This window comes from Pseudonaja textilis, chromosome 1, assembly GCF_049901715.1.
Source record: "Pseudonaja textilis isolate UNSWEBS1 chromosome 1, rPseTex1.2, whole genome shotgun sequence".
NCBI lineage: Eukaryota > Metazoa > Chordata > Lepidosauria > Squamata > Elapidae > Pseudonaja > Pseudonaja textilis.
The window spans coordinates 78166052-78191116 of NC_141990.1; the positions used below are offsets into that span (position 1 = coordinate 78166052).

At 39.9% G+C, this 25065-nt stretch overlaps 1 protein-coding gene across 2 annotated transcripts in view; it reads right to left on the reverse strand.

Moving 5' to 3' along the window:
* TULP4 (TUB like protein 4) overlaps positions 1 to 23893 on the reverse strand; it is a 92457-nt gene extending 68564 nt beyond the window's left edge. Inside the window, exon 1 of one of the 2 annotated variants that reach the window (XM_026705061.2) lies at positions 23319 to 23893. The gene's annotated coding sequence lies outside the window, so the exon portion shown is untranslated. Of the gene's footprint in view, positions 1 to 20996; positions 21084 to 23318 lie in introns of those variants that run through there. The other variant, XM_087938910.1, reaches the window with a different exon arrangement.
* Between the last annotated feature and the right edge of the window lie 1172 nt (positions 23894 to 25065).

The following is a 25065-nucleotide window of genomic DNA, read 5'->3' on the forward strand; positions in this document are numbered from 1 at the left end:
GGTTTCTTTTTCTAATTAATACCCCTGTACCATGAGAGCATCTCTGTGCAAATAGTGAGAATACTAAGATGCCCTGGTGATACAGAGAATATTACCTCTAATATAATTAGCCCTATAAGGCTTTGTGGCAATATCCTGTCATTAAATCTTCAAGTATTAAGAATATCATCTGACTGCATAAGAGAAAATTGTACTACTATTCCACAATATCTTACCCTAATATTATTTTTAAACCAAATGTTCACAAAATAGGGAATCATCTACAGTATGTAAATAATATCTAGTATGACACTATGATCCATCCAGCAAATATAATAATTCAGAATTCTGGAAACCATTGTTCCCAGCAGTACATAATGCATTCTGCTTGTCCCAAAAATGGGCGTTGGTAGAAGTTACCCCGAACGCCCTTTCTATCTATGCTGCGAGAGAGTCCAGGATGGGTTGACTCCTTCCTATGACGTCATTTAGCTGAGTCTGTACTAAGATATAAAAGCCAGCCCCCGGAAGAGACCCAAGCTTTGGCGAAGATACTTGACAGACTGAAAGGTGTCTCTGAAAGCACAAAATGAATACAGAAATATGACTTACCCTCTCCGGACGAATCAAGGGAGGGGCTGGGCTCTCTCGCAGAGTAGATAGAAAGGGCATTCAGGGTAACTTCTACCAACGCCCATTCTCCTCCATGCTGCATCGAGAGCCCAGGATGGGACATACCAAAGCTTGCATGTCCACGGGCGGGTGCTCGTCCGGCTCATCACACTGACTGTTAAACCACTCGTTGAAGCACCTGTCTACTGAAGGCTGCAGTTGCCGAGGCAAAGGCATCCAGACAGTACTGTCTGATGAAAGGAGATAGGGAAGTCCACGTGGCCGCACGACAGATCTCCTCCAAGGGTGCTTGGGTCACCCAGGCAGCAGAAGTGGCCGTGCTTCTGGCAGAGTGTGCTGTCACACCTCGAGGAACCGGAAGGGCCGCAGCTTTGTAGGCCTGCTCAGTGCAAGATCTGACCCACCTGCTAATAGTAGGAGAAGAGGCCTTGTGCCCCAAGTGAGAAGGGAAAAGGAAACAAACATGGCTTCCGACTTCCTGAAGGAGGAAGTGCGCTTAATGTATATTCTAAGAGCCCTTCTTATGTCTAGCATGTGCCACTGCTGCTCTAAGTCATTGTGCGGGAGGGGGCAGAAGCCAGGCAACACAATGTCCTGGGACCTGTGAAACCAGGTGTTAACCTTTGGAATAAATGAGGGGTCCAGACGGAGAACAACCCTATCATCGTGAAAGGAACAAAGGTCCTGTCTGATGGAAAGAGCAGCAAGCTCGGATACCCGCCTGGCAGAAATGATGGAAATGAGGAACACCACCTTCAGAGTCAGGAAACGGAGAGATGCTGTTCTAAGGGGTCAAAAGGGGGCTCCGTAAGGACATTAAGGACCACATGAAGATCCCAGGAAGGATACCTGTGAACCACCAGTGGGTGCAGATTGGAATCCCCTTTCAAAAACCTCCTGACTGAAGGGTAATGGGATAAGGAAGGAAGTGAACCCCATGAAAGGACCGAGGAGAGGCTCTCAACCTGCCTGCGTAAGGTGTTGAGGGCCAAACCTTTCTCCAGATCATGATGAAGGAATCTAAGAATCTCTGCCAACTCAGCTGAAGCAGGAGAGAGACCCTCCCTAAGGCACCATTGGGAAAAAGCGTTCCAGGCGCCTTGTAGAAGGTTTGTGAGATGCCAGGATAGTGATGATGACCCTTTCTGGAAGATCAGTCTCCTCTAGCCGCTGCCGCTCAAGTGCCACACGGTCAACTTGAGCCACTGGGGCTCTGGATGGAACAGAATCCCCTGATGAAGGGAGATTAGATGAGCTGGGATCCTCCAAGGAGAAGCCACCGATAGGTTGATCAGGTCCGCAAACCAGGGCCTCCTTGGCCAATAGGGAGCCAGGAGGAGGAGCTCCACTTGTTCCTCCAACATCTTCCGAATTAGTGCCGGAATGATGGGAAGCGGGGGAAAGGCTTAGAGGAGACCTTTGGGCCATCTGCACTGAATAGCATTGGGCCCCTCCACTCCCTGGCAAGGAAACCTGGTGAAGAATCTGGTGACCTGGGTGTTTTGAGGAGTGGAGAAGAGATCCACCTCCGGCATACCAAACCTCAGGGAAAGGTCCCTGAATAGAGATGGAGGAATGGACCATTCTGCCTGGTCGACTAGGCTCCTGCTGAGCCAGTTGGCCTGGGAGTTTCGACCCCGGAGATGTGGTCCGCCGAGATCGACAACAGGTGTTTCTCTGTCCATAACCCCAACTGTAGAGCCTCTCCCAAGAGGCCCCTGGACCTCGTCTCCCCTTGCCAGTTGACATAAGTCATTGCGGCCATGTTGTCCAAAGGACTAGAACATGAGAGCCGGTCACTGAGTACCTGAAATGCTCGAGAGCTAGAAAAATGGCTCTGAGCTCTAGCCAATTTATGAGAAGGGTCTGCTCTGACCTGGACCAAACGCCCTGAGCTATCCGGCCCTGCATATGGGAACCCCAACCCAGGAGGCTGGCATCGGTGGTTATCACTAGTCTGTCTGGGTCCCTGAACAGGAGTCCCTTCCAGATTAACGGGGAATGCCACCAATTGAGAGATCTCCATATTTGTGGTGGAGCAGGACCTTGATGGATGAATGGCTGGTTCCTGCTCATTGGTAGGGAAGCAGGAACCACTGGAGTAGACGAAGTGGAAAAAATCCGTGGCTCTGGAGATATGACAGGGTAATTTGCAGATCCCGATGGGCAGAATCAAAATGTCGTCCAAGTAGCACTGGATCCTCACTGAAACAGAATGCTGAGATGCCATTAATGCTGCCAGAACCTTCATGAAGACCCTTGAAGCCGATGAGAGGCCGAAGGGAAGTGTTCAATACTGGTAATGGGTATTCTGATAACAGAAACGGAGATGCTGGCGATGATGAGGCCAAATGGGGGTGTGGAGGAGAGCCTCCGTGAGATCAATGGAAGAAAGGAGATCGCCCTCCCGAACGCTCTCTTAAAATAGAATGCAGACTCTGCACTTTAAATCGCCTGTATTTTACAAATTGGTTGAGAAATTTTAGATCAAGGATGGCTCGCCACCCCCACCCCCCGAGGCTTTGGTAACGAAAATGGCCGCTCACCTCATGGTGGAAGTCTTGAATCCAAGATGGCCACCAACTACAGGAAACAGGCTCCAAGATTGAAGAATCGCTCCTTAGGCTACACAGAGCCCCGAGCGAAGTCAGCAAGGGAAAAACGCAGCAAGCAGCCACACGATCAGCTGGCTTATGCTCTTATCAGTTTGCTGATCGTTTTTACGATCACTCAAAACCGCAGGCGTGGGGGACGTCTACAGACGCTGCCCAGCTTGCCTGCACAGAGCTCTGTAAAGCTGCTCCCAATGTTGCAGGAGAGAGAGAGAGAGAGAGGAAGAGCAGCTGTCCTGGGAGCTGCTTGAAGCGAGGAAAAAAGGTACTGAAGATTGCTGGTGAGTGCTCTCTAACAGAAACGCTTTCAGAGACACAGCTACTGACTGAAAGGAGCTGAGTCAAAAACTGGGGTCTCTCCCAGGGGCTGGCTTTTATATCTTAGTACAGACTCAGCTAAATGATGTCATAGGAAGGAGTCAACCCATCCTGGGCTCTCGATGCAGCATGGAGGAGAAAGATAAGCTTTCCATCATGAAAATGGTATTTTTCTTTTTTTAAAAACCCACTGGTCCTATTATAGGTAGTCTTTGACTTACAACTGGTTGTTTTACAACCATTTGAATTTACGATTGCAAAAACAAACACCCTTTCAAATGAATGGGTTTTCTTAATGACTATGGCATTTAATAACTGTCATGATAAATTACTTCTAGTCACATAGGTGCCTTGATTTACCACGTAACAACTTATAACTGGATTTCCAGTTCCAATTGTAGTTGTAAATTGAGGACTAGCTGTAGGGGCAACAAAGGGAGGCCTTGTGCAGTTAATATACAAATACTGTAGATTATATGGAAGGATTCTTAATGATTCTTTGAATAGGTATTTCACACTGAGAAGATTAAAAGACTTGACCTTGTCTGCCCATGATACACAATTAATGCCACTTTGGGGGGCACTAAAAAAGCAGTTACTTTCCAAATCATAAAAGAAGCACTTAGCAGCAGAGTTTTTGATAGAACACTCTAAACACAAAAAGGTATGAGAAATATTCCATTCATAATCTACTGGGAAACATGTTTCTGTTATGCATTTTAGAAAATGTAAATGAATCACTCAAGACCAGCAAAGGCATTCCAAACTAACCCAGCAGGAAAACCATATTTACTTTGAAAATACTTCAAGATCTTTAAAAAAAGGAAGGAAAAAAGAGAAAAGATACCCTATGCCTTATACCTGATTTTCAGAAAAATATACCATAGAGGCAAAATGGGTGGCAGCAGAAATGGCCCAACGGAACTTTTGCATGAATCCAAAAGAAAAATGAATCTTTATATAATCCTCCCTTCATCAAATTCCTCTGGCTAAGTTTTTTTCAAATCGGGTAAACCAGAAAGGGGATAATGTTTATGTACTTTCCCTTCGAGTAATCTTTTTTTTTTTCCAAAGGAAGCAACTTTTATAACCCTATGTTCAGAAAAATAATTATCTTTACTGCCCCCAAACAGCTGGAGCCTATAACTAGCATGCTAGCTTCCAGAACATGTTAACTATCAACATTTACTCTGCATGAATCAGCCTAGGGCCCCTGGGTTCCTGAGGTTGGCTTTGATTGGATCTAGTGCTGTGTGGTTAAAATACTTCAAATCGAATTCTTACATTTTAAGTATAACAGAAGGGTTAAGAATTGCTTTTATGAATTGCTTATGTTTACAAGATTGTAAATGCCTCTCTCCAAAGGCTTAGAAAGGTGAATAATTTGTGGTAACAAATGTTATAGCTTGGTTTATTTTATTTGCCCACTGAAATAAACTAATATGAAAAATACCTTCACAATACTGCTTAGACATATAGAACCCATTTTGTTCAGAATAAAAAACATTTTAGATCAAGTTATGATATGCAAAAGATGCAAACTCCTGAGAAACTGTTTTATATGCATGTTAAGGTTATCTAGTAATATCGGTATATTAAATCAGAACAGCTGAGATGGGGTATTTTTTCTAAATGACCAGTTTAGTCTCATAAAGTGCTATCATAGGGGACAAGTGATCACGACACAAACACTGCAGCTTATGTATCTCCATCAGATTGCAAGTATGTATGAGTGGGATTTGTTTCATGGCATCATTCTGCATGTAGTCTCATTTTAATATAATCTTGATTTGCTATTGATGTCCACCATTAACCCAGATCCATTTCCATATTTTCTTAATAAGGTGCAGTAGTTCACTTAGTGGAAATATGTTGGCAAATTTGGTGCTGTTATTTTTCATATGGCAGATGAGAAAAGTTTACAATGGGAGAAATATTACTGTACAAGATAATTTGATCTTTTAATGGGCTTTCTCTCCCTCTCTCTCTCTCTCTCTCTCTCTCACACACACACACACACACACACAATGCTGATTCTGATAGGATAATCCAAAGAGTTATTTTGCTAGCATAGATGCTGTTTGATAATTTGTACAGTCTGTTAATTCTCCTGTCTTTGATATTCGTCTGCAGACTGATTTAATGAATTCAAAAGCTCAAATGAAGTCCAAATGTTGCTTTTTGTTCAATTAAAAATCAGTTCAAAGAGAAAATAAGTAAAACCAGACTTCACCACAGTAAACTAAAAATGGATCATCAGACATCTCAGTTCAGATCCCTGGATTCTCCCTGTTCTATACCTGTTAAATATAATGACCTATTTTCTTGGGCTATTCTGTCTCATTGCATTTGTTCCAGGTTACTGATATTATTTATTATTCTACTCCTCCTCCTACAAAAGTAATGGATGGAACTTGCACAAGCTGAGGGTGGATTCAAATGTTGCTTTTGTTCCATATAAATTATGAATTAGATATGATAATGGATATCATCATGTCATAAACAAAATGAAACACTTTTTAGTTTTGACCACATAGTGTCTTCAACTGCAGATTGATACCTTTTCAATCAATTGTTCTTCAAAAGATTTCTCCTTCTATTAGAATCAATTTAAGGGGTGTGCATAAGTGCACAGTCATGCCTACTGTCCCTGTCCTATTGTCCCCAATTATTAGTTCCTATTTCTTAATTCTAAATTTATGTTTATTCTTATTTCTATTGTATTGTAAGCTTTTGACAAAATAAAATAAATCATTCAGGCATTACTGTGATCCAGATGATGTCAGAACTTTTTCCATCCTTACACCATGAACTTTAAGAGGAGTTCAGCCAACAATGTACCACACACAACTATCTAAGATTATTTAGGATTATCGTAGCAACTATTGTAAGTATTTGCCTCCCAGTAATTCAACATTTTATTAAAGGGGTGGGGGGCAAAGTCTTAAATGTTTTTCAAATAAGCACAAATCTGCACATACTATAATGGCCCCTACTGTCATTCTGTTGGATCAGCAAAGAGTTATTGAAGATCCCAACTCATAAACAAAGATATCAGCCAAAATAAATTTGAGAAACTCTTTAAGTATTGTAGCTTTACAAATTCAGATTAATCATTGATAGAAGTATACAAAAGCACAGGAGGTGAATAGTCATAATATTCGGAGGGGGGAAGCAAAGTTTCATGATAATTTTGAAATAAAGCTCCACTGTTTGCAATAATCACAGAAATGCTCTCCTCTATCTACTTATCCTCTTCAGAGATTGTAGTAACATGTATATTAGATTGACTAGCCACTAGACAATCAGTAAATAGTGTTCTCCTTTTTCTGTTGCGTGTGAAAACAAGAAAGTTGTTGAGCGATTGAAGAACACAATATGTGGCTGATAAGCTATGCAGTCATCTATAACAAAACCTCAAGCTAGCAGAGCTTCTTTGCATGAACAAAGAAGATAAGGAACAGGAATGTTTCCTGACAATGTGAGTTGTTAACATAACAAGCTCTTTGTCATTTCCACTAGCAAGTGAGGAAAGCAGTATGTTCCCATGATTCCTGAAGTCTAAACTTCTGTAATGCTGATGAACATTCATACAAATGGAAAGGAACTAGTTAGACCATTGTCCATTCCCCTGCTCAATGCAGGAATCCAAAAATCTTTTGAAGTGGCCCCCAAAGTGCTTTTTCAAGAGGCAACTGGACTTTCTGCTTTTTCTTTCAATACCAGAAAGCTTCTTTAGCATCTTTGGGACAACCATCTCCTGGACGACTGAGAATCTCCATGGTCTTTTGAAGTGGGTGACCAACCAACTCACCAACTAAAAGGAGTTTATCACCTCCTTTGCCAATTGGTTCTGGAGCAATTTTTAAAAAAATATCTTTTCACTAACACTTCCATGGAAAATGAAACCCAGCTTGAGAAAAGCATAGTCAAATTGCTCTAAAAAAAGAACAAATACTTTTACACTGATTAGTATTTTAATGTACCCTTTAATGTCAACTGTGAAGGGAGTGCATGGGGGGAAAAAACCCCACTCGCATGACTAATGGATCAATTTTTGAAATCCAGGCACCTTTAGAAAGGCTTTCCTGATTATCTCAGTGCCCAGTCAGGTTGATATCAAGGCAGGTGGTTGCTTAGATCTTTAGAAACTTTTGATAAGAGTTGCTTTGAAACAGACAAACCTTTTCAAAATCAGGATTCACATGAATGCTATGATAACAATCAGTAGCAGTACTTCAAGATAAGTCAGAAGGTCTCCTATTCATTTTTATACAAGGTACAAAACTCCCAAAGACCACATCCTGGGACATGTTTCATTTACATGAGCAGTACAAAGGGATTGGTGGTTCTGAGGGAGATAAGAAGAGCCCATTAACCCTCTATGAAGCTTTTTCTTTTTTTTTGTCAGCTTAAGCAACTAGCAACTCCACTTGGCACTATCACTGCTCATCAAGCACTTTGCTAGGCTGTAATATACATCAGTTGTGGCTTTCTAAGGAGACCATATATCTGCTTATCCCCAAGAAAGCACCTTGTCCTGGCAAGGTGAAAAATTGACTATGTGCAGGAGCAGTGACAATACTTGAATTGTATGTTGAGGCCAACCTCTAAATATACAGGCAGAGCCCATTTGCAATCCCAAAGGACTAGATTAGGTTTATTTTATTACTTATTATTTATTAAGCAAATTTAGATAGGAGTCACTAAAATACGTGACTCTGGTGGCTCACAATATTATTACATTTAATATTGTATACACACACATACATTTAATATTATACACACACACACACACACACACACACTTATGGTATCAAGAAATCTAGTGACCTGGTTGTTCTCCCAGACCTTGGGGACAAGGTGATTATGGAGCTCTCTTTTTGTTCTTTTGTTTGTTCTAATTTGATCTAGTTTTTATTGCTTTGTTACTTTTTTATTACTCTTCTGGCCTGTTGTATTTTTTTATATACCTTTACATATACTTTGGTTCTTAGTAGTTAGCTTCTCAAATCCGTATGAGAGACAGGCAGCCTATAAATTAAACAAATAATTAAAAGATATTATATCAGAAAGTCTGACAGTATTTTTAATGACAACGCTTTCTAACTCTTGAAGAATTCTGCTGCAGTTTTTTCTTGTCCAAACTGCACTAGATATCACCTAGTCTAATCTTTAAAATTATCTGCCTGTCCTAAGCTTTTCTTTTTCTAGGCCTCTCTATCTTGGACATTTTTGATGTCCAGATGAATATTCTTATTGTCTAAGGACTTGTTTCATCAACTGTTCACCTTCTGTGATGCTGAAATATAAACTTAATTCACACTTCATGGTTATGATTAACACACTAAACTAAAACCCAGAGTTTATATATCATAAAGGCTGGGTTGACACAATGTTAAAGTTAAGCTAAAATCAAATAAATCATATAATGGTTTAGCAATTAGCCTAAACCAGATACCTAAATTGTAATAATATACTACCTTATCACCAATAGGTATTTTTAAAGTATGTAATATATTTGTTTATTTTAAAACAGAGATTTGTTCTAAACCCAAATCTGTAATAGGTATCAGCTGTATGCACAGGTAAATAAACATATGGCCAACTTCAGTATAATTGAGAACTTGCCAAGAAAGGCAAGTTTCCAACAATCTTTCGCTAACAATAGTTAATAAGTTAATACAGCTTTTGCAATTTATATCTCAGGTGTTTTACTACAAAAGTTATTATCAGAACTTTTTAAACGTTGAATACAATATTTCAGTGGACTGTTTATAGTTACTGTCAAGCTAAAGTATTAATCTGCATTAGCCAACAGTAACTTTTTTCTATTCTGACATCAGATTGGGGATTCTTCCCTTTTAAGCTTTAAATGCTTTACCTACCCAAAATTATTTTCCCCTCTGAAAATTTAATGTAGATTAAATCCATCTTCCCCCAGTACATACAGCCGCTCTTTGTTCAATTATAAGCTACCACACTTAACAATTTCTGAAACTTTACATTCTTTTTTGTGCATATTATAAATTGTTTATTTTTATCTGATAAGAAGAATGAGAAAACCTCAATCAAATTGGTATGAGTACAGATCTACCAATAATAATTATTTTGGATGAATTAATACAAAATGTACTACAAGGGCATGCAATGCATAGAAGAAGAAATACTGACTGCCAGCCAGAAACTTGTTAAGAAATGGCTTGCAATCTCATAGATGTTCAAGCACCTGCAAGGAGAAAAATATGATCTCCTTGTTTGTTTATAACCTACCTTTATTATTTTTACAAATAACTCAAGATGGCGAACATATCCAACGCACCGTCCTCCTATTTTCCCCACAACAACAACAACCCTGTGAAGTAGGTTGGCCTGAGAGAAAGTGACTGGCTTAAGATCACTCAATTGACTTTCATGGCTAAGGCCAGACTAGAAATCATGGCCACCCACTTTCTAGTCAGGAGCCTTAACCTCTAGACCAAAATGGCTCTTCTTCTTCTTTTTTTCTTCAGCGTTTGTCTCGCGCTCGGCGAGTCCGCTAGTCAGTACTGCTTCCACACTCTCTGTCTGCCACGCTGTCGGGTCTGCCTGCGATCTCTAGATCGGCCTTGATCGTGTCCATCAGCGTTGTTTGGTCTACCAGCGGTCTCGCTCCTCAAAATGGCTCTCTTATAGTCATATAAGTTTCTACTTTTTATGCAAAATGCACAATACCCTTTGCAAGCTATTATTCTAACTGTGACATGGAAAAGTCCAATCTATTGATGACCTTGATATGCAGCTGAAATTGAAACAGTATTTCACTGTTTTCCATTAAAAAAGAAGTAATTCAGATACTAAAGAAGCTTTATACAATCAATGATACTGGTAATTGAATTCCAAAATATCTGAAGGACACCAGTTGGGGAAGGCAGTTTTATAGAGTCCATACTACAAACAAAATAACAAATATTATATAGCCCACAAAAAATAACTATATTAACAATGTTATTCATATCTCATCTCACAGTTAAAATGTTGTATACCTTTACTAATTTAAAGAATCTACTGCAATCGTAAAAGTGATAACAAATCATTGTAAGTCTGTATGTTATGCTGTTAATAAAAATACCTAAAGAAGAAAGGAAGAACTTTAAAAGATAACTGGCATCCAAAATCCTGATCTGCATTATATGTTTGGAGCAAGTTTTAATCAAATTCACAAGTTCCATCTTTATTTGGTTTTAAACTAAATCATCCAATAACCTGATAAAAAGAGCAATTCTAGGGCCTGGACAGTGATTTACTTCCCACAAAAGCAGAATTTTTGAAATATGAAATAAGAATATAAGGTATAGTTCACATTTCTATTTGCTTTCTTACTGCTCTTGTCATGCATGCACCTGCGTGTACACACACGAACTACAGCTTCCCCCTTCTTTGCCCATTTGATGTTTTGCTTCTGAAACCTTGAGAGTTAGAGATAGAGACCACTTCTTTCCTTAGAATCCATTAGTAGTAGAAACTCACTTTGAATCAGAGCTATATTCTCTAGTAATCCACAAACATTCTCCCTGCAGGAAGAAGGATCAGGTCAGGCAGTTGCACATCCCAGAAAATGCAAAGCAAGCATCAAAACATGTCATCTTTTTCTCTTTCCCTCCTCCCCCCTGCACGAGAAAGGTATAATTATCTAAAATCACATATACAGATACTTGCAACTTGCTAAGAGTCTTTGACAATGAGAAGCCTCACAATGACACACTCACTGGCAGTGTAAAAGAGACTGAGTTCTATTTAGCTAAAAATGTAGTGATAAACTGGTGCTTGAATTGATAATTTTGCAGAAAAGATGGGACCTTAATAAAAGGTGCTTCAATTTTATCAAAAATTCTAAATTTGCTTATAACATTTAGAAACCACTAGCCCATCTCCCCACACAACACATTATCCAAAGAAGTTAGCTATTATTAACTTCTCCAGACTAGATTGCCAACTCTTAAAAAATTGTCATTCTTTCCAAGCTTGCAAAAGCAGCTGTATAACCATGAGGGCCACGGTGGACCAGAAACTCCTAGACCTCATTAACCTCAGCCTAACTTCTGTTTCTTGCCTCCTTACTACATAAAATACACAAAGGATTTATTATGACTGTGCACTCAGCATTTCCTAACCTAGCATCCTCCAGAGGTATTAATCCACAACTCCCAGAATTTTCAACAAGGTGGTTCAACCCTATGTTATTCTATACCTTCCCTTTTCAATGTTTTGATATGCCGAATCACGAAGTGGACAAACCATATTGTTATGTTGTGTTATATGAATCCAACTAATGTGACTAAGGTATAGCTTAATGTGTGATGCAAACCTAAGAAATTGAATTAATTCAGAAAACTATGAATCTATTAAACATAAGTAGGACTATGCCATAATCTTGGAGAAGCAGAAGTAATGGCAACAGAATAAAATAAATGCCTCCAATGGTAAATTCTCCTAATATTCCTAACTGCATCCCAGGTTAATTGGTTGCATGTTGTGGTGATTTCTTGTTGCTTTGGCAACAAACTGCTGCATTTTGCTACACTAACTGATCAGCCTATAATGCAGAAAAACAAAACATTCTCAAGTGTGTGTGTGTGTGTGTGTGTGTGTGTGTGTGTGTATGTATGTATGTATGTATGTATGAATGATATTCAGCTTTGTTCGGGATTTTCCCATGTCATTATAGTTGTGCTTTTAAAGTTGTAGCAATGTTTCGGCAGAATCTCATCAGGCTTCTGTATTGTGTTCATCTGTGAGTCAGTCTTTCACAGCCGTTTCAGTTTTAAATTTGGGGCTAGCTTACTGCTGTGCCAGAATGATTTTTTCTTCATCCTGATTGGTTGGGAGTCTTGGTCTGTGTTTATTGGTCCAATAAACTGAAACTGCTGTGAAAGTCTGACTCACAGACGAACACAATACAGAAGCCTGATGATGGCAGATGAGATTCTGCCGAAACGTAACTACAACTTTAAAAGCACAACTACCATGACGTGGGAAAATACCTGAACAAAGCTGAATACCATACATGTAAGTACCCACAAAAACTTAAGAAAACATACACACACAGACAGATATATATGTGTGTGTGTGTGTGTATGTATGTATGTATGTATACTGAGAGTATTTACACCAAGACAAATTCCTTGTGTGTCCAATCACACTTGGCCAATAAAGTATTCTATTCTATTCTATTCTATTCTATTCTATTCTATTCTATTCTATTCTATTCTATATATTGCTAGAGTTGAGTGTAAAGGGCATACAGTGAGAAGCTGTTTTGGTTCCGGTGTGCTACTGTAATATATGAAAAAAGTTTTTCTCAAATACTTTTACTTTCTAAATATTATGCACAGCTTTTTAAAATAAAGTTGCAACTTGTCTCACTATTCTTGCAGAAACTATCAGTGAAGATGCTTATAAAATCAATTTTTCTAAACATTATATATAGAGAGGTAAAATGGTATGTCAAATATAAAACCAGCACATTAAAAATATAAAAGTGAAAAACAAACCTAATATAATCACCAAGCAATCAAATAAAATACCAAGTTTCTAACATATATTAAGAACTTAATACTGTTAATATAAAGGATCAAGATAATAAGATTAATTAAAAGACTTTAATAAAAATTTAAAGAGTTTTAAAAGATCAGGGAGAACAAACAAGTAGGCAATGTTATTGCCAGGTCAGTTTTTCTGAGAAGTGTTCATAAGCTTTGGAGTAAATCTTTTGGAAAGGTGACTTTGAAAAGTATCTTAAGGCACAGAGAATAAGAGAGGTACAGAGGAAAGTGACCAATCTGATATACGGTATTTGCCCATTCTCTCTTTTCTGAGTGCTACCTTTTTTTAAAAAAGTATGCATTTGCATCTGTTTATTCTTTTATGAGGATCATTGTAGTATTTATTCTGTTAGATAAAATAAACTGGTTAAAAGATTTTGTGCTTGCTGGGTCATTTGGGTCATTTGGCTGACACTCCTGGCTCTATGATTGCATGGCTTATAAGATATCTGCTAGTTTTCCAGTTGCAACACAACAGACTCCAGGGAAATTCTACATCAAACACGGGTTCAAGAGAGCATAGAGATACATTCTTAATTGCATACAATGCAAGCCAAGGGAGAAACAAGTTAGCTAAGCAGGTGTATTATCACAAACTAAGTGTTGCCAGGACTACAAGATAAGACTCAGTGGAGAAAACCATGTTTACTATAGTCGGTCTAAAGATTTCAATTTCCCATTACTGTACTGCCTACGGCCATATTAACCCTTGAGAATTTGAAACAGTCAACTAATTGTATGCTATCCTCAAGACACTGTTGTCTTCTACAACACTGTGCTGAACTTGAACTGATGAATCCCGCAAGGGTCAATGGAATGAGTTGTTATGGTGCCTTGGAGGGGAGGGTATGTTGCATTTTCTGCTGTTGTTTTTAACTGGTTGCTATGCATTACCTAAGATCATTCTGAGAGATAGGAAGCCATATTTTTTTCATAAATAAATGCTTTCTACTTCATGCTACAATGTGGCTCATTTGATTTTTGGTGCAGTGTGTTCTGTGAAGCAAGATTTCATGTATGATCATTAAACCTTCACAACTTTATTTTATCTTCAGCTTTATCTGTTATATACACAACACACAGATACACTAGTGCTGCAGTTACTGCTGTTTACAATGGATTTAATATTTAAATTTTACTTCAGTATATTTGTACTCTTTTTACCACAGGCTATTTTGTTCCAAGAAGAAGAGATATGTAAACAGCCAATTAAAATGAAAGCATAAATATCTTCATAGTTTTTATTTCATTCTGGGCTACATACTGTTTATCATTGGAACAGCAGTGTTTTGAAAACAATCAAAACTATGTTTTGGAACTTCTTGAGGTGACATCAGACCATAGATTGTTGCATCTCAGGCTGGCAATCACTTTGTTGGGACATTGGAAGCTAGCTATTGCAGAGGATTTCAAATGAGAAAGGGATCATGCAAACATGTTAAGAATACAACCCAAAAGATAATTTAATGTATTCAAATATCATTCCAATTGGAGGAAGGAAATTGCTGTATAAAAAGTAGGCCACACCAATTCTGATCTCATTTTCAAATCATTAGCTATTCCTATATAAAGAAGAGAATCTTTATTGTCCATACTTACAGAAGAGAAATCCACTTGCAAAACTGTTGCATCACAGATTTGACAAGGGTACTTAATTATTATACAATAAACTTCCTTCATCTTTTAAATACCACAAGACACTAGGTTGCTTTTTTCACAGAAGTACACTCTAATGTGGCTACTAAAAGTGTAATATTCGAATCCAAAATGAGCAGGGAGGTCTATTCACATTCAAACCAAAACTTCAAACTCCCAGCTGGGAATACAGAGGTCAGATGAACTGGGAAAAATAACAAGCAAAGTTACAGGCACGATTCCGATTCTTTTCTCCTTTGAAATCCTCTGCACATTCTGCTAATCAACGGAACTGAACTAGATACACTTCTGTATCCAAGAGAGATTTATAGAGAGAGCTTTATGTAATGGCAAGCCATTTCCAAAAGTGTTGGCAGCTGCCAGGAGTCAAAATTGACTTATAGGGACATTCTATGTTTTTATACTGCTATAACAATAGCAATACAATAAAAAGCAAGAACAATAAAATTGCTATATATGTGATAGATAGATAAGATAGACAAGATAGATAGATAGATAGACAGACAGACAGATAGACAGATAGACCGATGACCGACTGACCAACCTGCAGGCAGCCAGGCATGTTTGGAAAGCCTCACCTGAAAACATTATGGTAGCTTGGAGAAGACACAAGAAAATCTGCATACCTCATAATTTTTATCTTCCTATTTCTCTTAATATCTGCTACCTGAGACAACTGTCTTGCATTCTCCAATGGTAAGCTAATACACTAATACACTACGCTAATAGATTAACATTATATATTCTGGATGCATTATCCACTTTACCCGAAGAATTTTGCCCCCACCCCCAACGTTTTTTAGAATTTTACCATCAACATGTTCTCAGAAATTGAATGTTGCTTTCAAAGAAAAACAAACTTGCTTTAGAGGCACTCAGTTCTGAGTTGCAGAGACCAGTAACCAGAATCAGTATAATCTACCTTAATATAAAACTAAATAAATTAAAGCAATAAGTAAATGACTCTGATTCCTGATAAAAATGTAATCCTTGACATGGTGAAAGGCCCTAAACTACAGAGATTTTTCCACTTTCAGTTCAACGTATTCTATATTTGTTTCAAAAATTAACTAACACACAAAATTAGTGTAAGGACATTATCAGTTATCATTATTTATTCATGTCTTTAATTAAATGAAGTTAAATTGGGCTGTGATGCCAATCGTTTTCTGAATTGTTCAATTCAAAATAGATATAGATAGAATACTTTATTGGCCAAGTGTGATTGGACACAGAAGGAATTTGTCTTGGTGTAAATACTCTCAGTATACATAAAAGAAAAGATACATTCGTCAAGAGTTGAGATTCATAAGGTACGACGCTTAATGATAGTCATAGGGTACAATAAGAAATCAAATCATCCTAGGAAACAGCCAGTATAAATCCTAAGTATACAAGCAACAAATGGTTCCATATGAAATGAAAAATACCTATTATTAGACATAGTCCTCAACTTATTACCACAACTGCGACCGGAACTTCTGTTGCTAAGCAATTAAGTAAATTACATGATTTTATTCTTTTTTTTGCCCTGGTGAATTACCATAGTTTTTAAGCAAATTACAGTTTTTTAAGCAAAATTGGCTTACCCATTGGCTTCAAATGTTTGTTTAACAATGATGGTAAGTCAAGGGCACAGAATAAGTTACATTGACATCATCAGTAAAAGTGAGCTTTCAAGTCTCATCCCAAATGTTTACAAAACAAGTCAGAAATAAGATTTTATTTTTTTCCCCAAATGGTTGGCAACCTGCCCAGTTAGGCAGCTTTACCAACAGATTATGAGCCTACCCGCATAAAAATCACTTTAATTGGCTTTTATATTGTATTATATGGAAGTAGCATATTCAGCACCGATGGGTAACACAAAGATTTGGGAGACGGAGGTTATAGGTTATGGAGGAAGCCTATGGCTTCACAGATGAAAAGTGCTGCCTCAGAGGTAATTTAATGTGGATTCTGTATAACATTGTTCCTTGCACCTCTGTGGGAAGTTCAAATGCTGGTGAATAAATAAATAAAGAAAATTAACACAGCTATCGCCATAGAATACAAATGGTGGAATAAATTGCAGGAACCCAGCTACTGAAAAACGTCCTTCTAGCTGCATCCTGCCTAACACTCACTTGACAGCTAACATGTTAGGAGCAGAAGCACTCGAGACCAGAAGCCAAGGGTGAAAGTAAGAGAAGTGCCCAACAGTGGCCTTTCTTGACTTCCATGGTTGAGGACCATCAGGGGTAGCCTGAGAAAAAAGTGCCACGTGTCCCGGGAACTTGAAGTACAATCAAGAATTTGAACTTTTTTAGATTTTTCAAAAATGAAAATGTCACCTTGGATTTACTTTTACAAGAAAGAAACCTCAGGAAAGGTCACATATCCATAACTAGCCTAGAAGATATTTAATGCTGAAGCATGTTGCTATTCACAACGCAAGCTTGGCACTGTCATATTTGCATATAAAGTTGAATATAAAGGACAGAGTTTGTGTTCCAGCACTTGCCTTCTTCGTGGTCCCATCCTTGGGGGAAGTCCCATCTTAGGATCTTTACCAGGAAATCCCTATAACATTTGTTTTGCTTTTCTTTCGTTTATTACATGAAATGAAACTTGTAAATTAAAGTATGTAGATTAGCATACTATGCAAAACTCAGCCAACTATGGTTGATTCAATAAACCATGGCTGAATAAACTAAAGCTGACCATAATGTATGATTCTACCTTTTAAATGGCATTAATCTCAAACCGGTTTATTTAATCATGGTTTTAAAACAACATTGATCAAGCTCAAATGAATTCAGCAACTTTATTCATGCATTACGATTAATAGAAGAGAACCCAGAAAATTAACAAATGGAACTGATTATAGATATCTTTACCACCCTACACCTATATAACTATCTATATCTGTCTACCTACTGATAGACAGATTATCTGTCTGTCTGTCTATCCATCCATCCATCTATCTATCTATCTTCTATCTAAAATCCACTGCTACTGTCTTAATTCTTTATTTTTATTGCTGCAGTTCTAGTATAGTTTTCAATCCTATTCTCTCTCCTGAGCAATTCATCTTTTATGGAAATGGTAGGGCATTAAAACTTCAACCGAACAAGTAATAAACACCTATATACATCCTAACAGCATGGGGAAATGCAAATAGGACTATTCACTATTAACATCAACTTTCCCTAATCTGGTACTGTATCAACCAAATGGTTTGGATCAAAATTTCACTGTAACTATCCAACAAGTTCAATGATTTATTTCATCTAGAGATTATGGGAGCTGTAGTCCAACATATCTGAAAAATGTAGATTGAGGGGAAAAAAACTAAACTACATCACTAACAAAAAGTCATTGTCGTCATTGTCGTTATCATCATCATCATCACTATCACCATCACCATCATCTTCATCCAGAAGGTTAGATTCAGATAAATAAGTGCTTCCTCTAGTTTCACCTTCCCACTGTGAGAAGAACCTCAAGGTTGTACCTGTCGGTCCATGGGATAGAGATCTCAGAGGAATTAAGATAGTAGGTGGAAAAAGCAGGTGTAAAAAACAATTTTTCCACTTTCTTTCTTTGGATTCTGTTTTGTATATTACATTATAGTATATTACTACCGGTATGATAATGTTTACACAACATATTTCTACAACATATTCCTTATGTGCTTGAGTCTCCAATCAGAAATCAGAAATCCTAACAATTTTCTATATTAGATCCCAATACTAATTGTCTTCAGAATGTGAAAGAGGGATTTATTTAAAACTATTGAGTGACTTCATGGTTGAAGTGAGATATGAACTGAGTGTGACCTCATGCTCAGCTCATTATCAGTCATTATGCCATTATCATCTCTCATCTTAGCATTAAACCGAACTATTTCTTTTTTTAAAAAAATAAAGAAAGAAAATGATAAATAGAAAACGCTAAGAAAAATCGCAGGGACACTATTGAGATAATAATGTCATGCTCACAGGACAAATATGTACTTATGTGCATGCCAATTTATTGCACAGAGAAAGTATGCATCATAATTATGAAATGGCTTATAAATCTAAAAAAATGAGGCATCTAATAACTACAAATTATAGGGATGCCTTTTGATCTAATAGTGCTTCTGAATCTTATCCCTCATCCCCCTAAATTTACATATACAGTGATGGGTTCTGAGTAGCTTATAACTAACTGGAAAAGGGGTTTTGGATCGCAGTGGATAGCACAATGGAGATGTTGACAAAGTACATTGTGGAAAAGGGAAACTTCATGCTAGGGGTCATTAAGAAAGGATTAAAATATAAAATGCCAATAATATAAGGAAAGTATATACATCACAAGAATATAATTAACCTTAGGAATTCATTACTATAAAATATGATGATGGCCATTAACTTGGCTGCATTTAAAATGACAATATATAAATTCATGAAGGACAGGTCTAGCAAGATCTAATAATTTTGAGATTAGTGTAACCTCCCAGTTGAGGGAAGCTACAGAGAACCAGTGGCTGAAGAGACAAATATCTCTTCTCCTACCGTGTTTCTCACAAAATAAGGCTGGGCCTTATTTATTTTTTGAGCCCTGAAAAAACGGCTAGGGCATCTTTTCGGGGGTGAATTAATTCCCCCCCCCCACGCACCAGCACCGTCTCCAACAACAGCGTCTGAGTTGCTCCCGCTTTTCCCCCGTCCCCGTAACAACAGGAAAAAAAAGATTTTGAGGTACCTGGGAGCTCTGAGCACTGCGTTTTGGTTTAATCCCGAGGGGCTGGGTGGGCGTGAGAAGAGCCGAGGAGCGTCTCTGCTGCTGCTACCCTTGGTGCTCCAGCCTTGGGCTCTGCAAGTTTGCAAAAGTCCAGGTGCGCAGCCCGTTCCTGCATTCCAAGTGCCCAGGCCGAGCTGCAGCTGTCCCTCTCTCGCCAGCGCCGTCTCCAATAACAGTGGCAGCAGCGGCGGGAACCATGGAAGTTACGGAGGCGACTCCTCCACCCGAGAAGCAGCTAAAACGCTTCCACGGTTCCCGCCGCTGCTGCCGCTGTTATTGGAGACAGCGCTGGCGAGAGAGGAACAGCTGCAGCTCAGCCTGGGCACTTGGAATACAGGAACGGGCTGCGCACCGGGACTTTTGCAAACTTGCAGAGCCCGAGGCTGGAGCACCAAGGGTAGCAGCAGCAGAGACACTCGCTCAGCTCTTCTCAGGTCCACCCATCCACTTGGGATTAAACCAAAATGTAGCACGGCACTTCCAGGTACCTCAAAATGCTTTTTTTTCCTGTTGTTACGGGGATGGGGGAAAAGCGGGAGTGACTCAGACGCTGTTGTTGGAGATGGCGCTGGTGATAGAGGCGCCAGCACCAGTGGGAACTGTGGAAGCTACAGAGGCCTGAGAAGCGGCTGAAACGCTGCCAGACATCCACCCCAACACCGCCTGCCTGCTGACCTGGGTAAGGGAGGCGTAAGGGAGCCCTCTGTGCTCCACCATGGTGTTAGGAACGGCTGATGGTGAGGCGTAGCTGCCCGTGCGGCACTCCTAATGGCAAGTCCCCCCCCCACCTTCCCCCCCCAATTTTGCATGTTTTAAACTAGGCCTAAATTTGCGGGGAGGGCCTTTATTTCATTTTATGCCTAGAAAACATGCTGGGTCTTCCTATTGGGGGGGCTGTATTGTTGGAGAAAAACGGTACTTATGGGCATCATGAGGAAAAAAATGCTGACTAGCCATACCTGAATATGAGGCTGACTTAAGAACAATTAAAAATAAAAAGGTGCTCTTGCCCAAATTTCAACTGTAATGTTAAGCATTAAGAATTTATTTCTCAAACGTATTTCCTTTTTCTTAGCTTCCCAGGATGTGGCTTTGTTTTTCAGATCATCCGGATCATTAAAAGAAACATTGCCCTCTAATCACGAAAAAAAATGCATTAAACTTCAAGAAAGTTCACCTTGACTAAATATGGCTTAGCATTTGGAAAGATTACATCATCATTTGAGCTATTTCTGCTTTCAGTCCTGTATCAAAAGAAATGGGACCACTTTTTTTAAAGTGACTAAGAACCTATATTTTCAGGAAAATCAGGTATAAGAAGTCAGATAAAGCACTACAATCAAAAGTTACAGTTTTCACAACAGCCACACTAACAATATTTTAACCAAATGGACTTAATTATATAAGGTTATAAGTATTCTAAAAAAAATCAAAATCAAGATACCAGAATGCCAAGAAACAGCAGATCACCAATGAAACTTCTTGTCTAGCATTCAAGTCCTCAGCGAAGGTGCTTTTTATTCAAATTAATCTGAGATAGAAAGCAAAGTTTTTCACAAATAAAAGAATGCTATAATCATCTTCAGTGTTGCAAGTATTTTATTTATTTTACATTATTCTATAACGGGGCAGACACGTACATTTAAATGTGATGGGAGTAAGGAGATATGAAGCTCTTGTAATTGAAAACCTTAATGAATCAGTCTTTGAAAGAGTATTCTAATGGATCTGAACAGCATTGAATCTGACTTATACAAGCACTTAAGTAAACTTATATGGGTCAGGGATATTTCTGGAACAAACAAATTTCAGTATAAAATAAATTTCCTAACCCAACAAAATCATATTGCTTAAATTCTGTAGAACTTGAAAGATGCCCATCTCTTGTGATATTGTGATTGGTGCTAGAGATATTATCAAGCTTTGATCTGGATTTTTCACCCCATAAACCTGTGGCTTAAATTGGGCTTAATACACTGTGCTTAATACAGTGTGCTAATACGGGGCTTTCCTCTAAAAAGTACAGCTATTCTCCCTGAATGACCTTTTCCTTCCTACTGGCTGCAAAACAGACCCAATGCAAATACACTAGGCAACAAAAGTCAGGGAGAATGAAGGGGAAATAGTCTATAGAAGATCACATCTTCTTCCTACTTGAAGGTTAGAGCCACAAACTGAGGGCTACATTTTTGTACCCTCTGAGGAAAGCTCCTTCTTGGGCATTTATTTGCTCCTCTTCTCTGCAATATCTGGGTCCAAGCTTTCAAACTCACGTTTGAAAACAAAAGTTTAGTATGCTCTGCATTCAATGACAACACAAAAGGGCCTAAATCTAAATGTTACACATATATGTATAGTCCTGGACTTACAACAGTTTGTTTAGTGACCATACAAGTTACAATGGCACTGAAAAAAGTGACTTATGACCACTTTTCACACTTGTAACTGTTGCAGCATCCCACACGTTCAGATGCCTGGTAACTGGTTCATATTTGTGGTGTCCCAAGGTCATATAATCAACTTTTGCAATCCTCTGACAAGCAGAGTCAACGGGGAAGCCAGACTCATTTAACCACTGGGTTACCAACTTAACAATTGCAGTGATTCACTTAGCAACTGCAGCAAGGAAGGTTGTAAAATGGGAACAAAACTACCTTAACAAATGTTTCATTTAACAACAAAAATCTGTGGTTCAATTGTGGTCGTTAGCTGAGGACTACCTGCATAAACAAAACACCTAAACCTAAATATGACTTGCTTTGGGGTAAATCTGATACAAGAGATACAAAAGATTAAGGTGTGTTTATTTTCTTCCTTCCCCCTATATCACCTAAAGATCTTAACTTCCCCATACATACATACACACACACACACACACACACACACACACACACACACACACACACACACAAACTGGATGTCCATCCCCAAGCTGAAATCCCAAAGTATGTTTTAAGACTCAAATCTTCCTGAGGTGGAGACAAGGTGTTTCAGGAAGAGAGGATTCTGCTGCAGACCTGTTCTTCCCACCCACCCACCCATCCACCCTTCCTTTCCTTTCCCCTTTCCCGTTCAAAAGAGGGGGCTCCATTCCAGATGCTGTCTTTTCTTCCACATATCCTCCTGACTGAATAGACCAGGGTGTGTAGACAACACACACACACACACACACACACACACAGAGGGAGGGGAAGAGAGAACGAGCAGTCCATCAAATAAAAGAACACAAATCCTAAACTACCAGACTCCCTGCGCGCCACCTGCGCCCCCTCCCCCCACCGCCCATCCTTCCTGCCACCCCCACTCCCGGACCCCAGGCACTTCCACCCACTCCTCTGGCCAGCCTGCGTTTGGGGACTCCACGCGACCACCCACCCCCGACTCTATTGCCCCACATCTGTTCCCTAATCCTCCCAGCAAGCGATCACCAGGTTTCGTGAGGGAAAAGACCGCTAAAAAAGCAAGAAAGCCAAAAAAAAGGGGGGGGGGAAACAACCCACCCCTCACTACCAGCCGCTACATCTTTCGCAAACAGCCGGGAGCATCTGACATAAAGGCGAGGGGAAGCCCAGACGCGCGGATCCTGCATCCTCCGAAGGGGAAGATGAGATGGATGGGTGGGTGGAGGGGAAAGAGAGAGGGAGGAAGGGAGGAAGAAAGGAAGGAGCGCGACAGAGCCCAGTTCCCACACAGCAACACAGAAGAGGAGTGGGCAGCTGCAATCAAGGTTGGCGAGGAGGGGAGGGGAGGGGAACGAACGCCTTACCTCCCTCCGGCAGACCAGACAGGCAGCGCCAGCTAGTAGCAGCTGGAACTCGTCCGGTGAGGCTTCCGCCCTCCCTGCGTGCCTGTCGCTCCTCCCGACAAGCCCAGCGTCCAGCGTCTGTCTGTGTCTCCGTCTCAGGTCGTGCAGCCGCCGCCGCTGCTGCTGCTGCTGCTGGGCCTGACACCCCTTTCACGTGATGCAACCACATGACCCAACATGTTTTTTTTTATTTTTTTTCCCCTTCTTCTTCATTTTCTTCTCCCTCCCACAACTCCGGCTCTGTCCCCTCCCCTCCTCTTCTCTTCTCTTCTGCAGCGGGCGAAGAAAGGAGCTGCCAAGCCGTAACCCGGGCCCTTCCCGGGCCAACCAGCCAGCCAGCGACTCAGCTCAAGAAACACGATCCAGAGACCGAGGCCGGAGAAGGCTTCTGCACGCCCGTTACACACTTGCCGTTTTCCTGCCTCGGCCCTCGCCAAGAAACGCTTCTTGGGGTTGTTTGGGAGGGTTGGGTGGGTGGCGGACTAGAGAGCTACCACGCCGTACGCCCGGCTCGTCGGGTTCGGCCTCCCAGCCAGGCCTGTGCCTGGCACGACAAAGATCCCGATTTCGTTTTAGAATGGAAGGACCGCCGTTTTCGTTGCGTTATAAACGAATCAGTGCGTGGAAGATGAACCCTTTAAAGTGAATGAGGCGATTCGGCCTTATTTATTATTTTAACACCTAAGATCCCAGATAATGTGTTCTCCGCTACGTTTGGGTGGCAGGTTTTGGTGTTGTTTTTTAGGAGGGAAAAATAATATATCCCGAACCCATTCTTGTCCACCAGAATTCATCATGGGTGATGGGAAACCAAAGCTGTATTTTACAGTAGGTCTGTAGTGTATGCAACTCTTCTACTCCATTCCTCTCGGGTTTCTGTAGGTCAACTATATATTTTAGGACATGTTTTTCATATATTTGACAGTTTCTTATGATTTGTCAGGAAAATAACCCTCTGTGTATTATGAGGGCAGTGTGGGAGGCTGCCTTATACTGAGTCAGACCTAGTTGCTTTTGGTCAGTTGTTCAATCAAAGAACTAGTCATCCTGAGTGCATCCTGGAGGAAAGATACGGTATATGTGTTGTTTTAATTGTTTGTTTGCTCAATTCATCCTGTTTATACAGCCACCCACTTGCCAGACAACTCTAGGTAGCTAACAAGGATTAAAAACATCCAAATGCAAAGAAAACTGATCAAATGATAAAGCACAATGAAATAAAAGGTACTATATTGTGAGCCAGACACACAACTCATATAATTTACAGCTGGGCCAGCATCCAGGCCTTTGGGGCCATATTGATACCAGCAGGTCAAGACTAACCATTCCCATTCCTAGCCTCCTGAGCTAATCCAGAATGCTAGAAACAATTCAGAAGAATATCAATATCACTGAGAGATCAAGAATGCTTAGTTGAATGTGCTACCGCCATCCCAGACTATACAAACAGAAGTCACCCACAAGTACAATCCATGCCACTTTCAGTACTAGGCCCAGGACTGAAACCCAACTGAAAGGGATCCTAATAATCTGTTTCCTTTATATCCTTCTTTAACTACCCCTTGACCATCTTCTCTATAGTCTTCTCTAAAAAGATTGGCGAATGTTTGGAAATTATCCAGTGCTGTTGAGTACACCAGTGCTTTCCAGGAGGTATTTCCAGGAGGTACATCAGTATCAGATTATCCTCCAGACTTAAAGGCTCAGA